The sequence below is a fragment of the Tupaia chinensis genome, unplaced genomic scaffold (genome assembly GCF_000334495.1).
Source record: "Tupaia chinensis unplaced genomic scaffold, TupChi_1.0 Scaffold140371_1, whole genome shotgun sequence".
NCBI lineage: Eukaryota > Metazoa > Chordata > Mammalia > Scandentia > Tupaiidae > Tupaia > Tupaia belangeri.
The window spans coordinates 45,018-45,540 of NW_006200248.1; the positions used below are offsets into that span (position 1 = coordinate 45,018).

The 523-nt window shown below is 50.5% G+C and overlaps 1 protein-coding gene across 1 annotated transcript in view; it reads right to left on the reverse strand.

Annotated features, from left to right (window-relative positions):
* Positions 1–523, reverse strand: part of LOC102475871 (phosphatidate cytidylyltransferase, mitochondrial) — a gene marked incomplete at its 5' end in the record, with an annotated part of 42,666 nt that overhangs the window by 34,047 nt on the left and 8,096 nt on the right. The window lies entirely within an intron of this gene.

A 523-nucleotide genomic window follows, 5' to 3' on the forward strand; every position in this document is an offset into this window, starting at 1 on the left:
GGGGTGCAGAGCTTCTGTGACCTCTCTGGGCACAGCAACCTCTGGCACCTCCACGTGCTCATCCATCTGAGCCACTCTGAACCCTTCCAGGGCTGTTATGAAGGTTCTATCGCCTAGGCATGACTGCTTAGGTTGCTAGTCCCTGTCCCCTCCTGGGGGACAGGGGGCTGGGGGGGTGGCTGAAAGTTCCAACCCCTATAAACACAGGGCTGGCTCCCCAACCAACCAGTCCCCACCAAGAAACTACAGGTCGATCACTAGTCACCACATCAACATAAACTCAGGGAGGGCGGAAGGAGACTTGCTGTGAATAGCAAAAGACACCCTGAGCACTTCACTCAGAAATTCCAGACATTTTTAGGGGCTCTGAGCCAGGAAGCAAGTCAAAGACCACATATATATTTTTATATCACAGTATCACAAGGGAACATGGAGACATGGTTTGGCCATGAGTTTAATAGGGAGTATGAGAAGTCTGAAATTCATCTCCATTTCCTGGAGTTCCATCTCACACAATCACAAC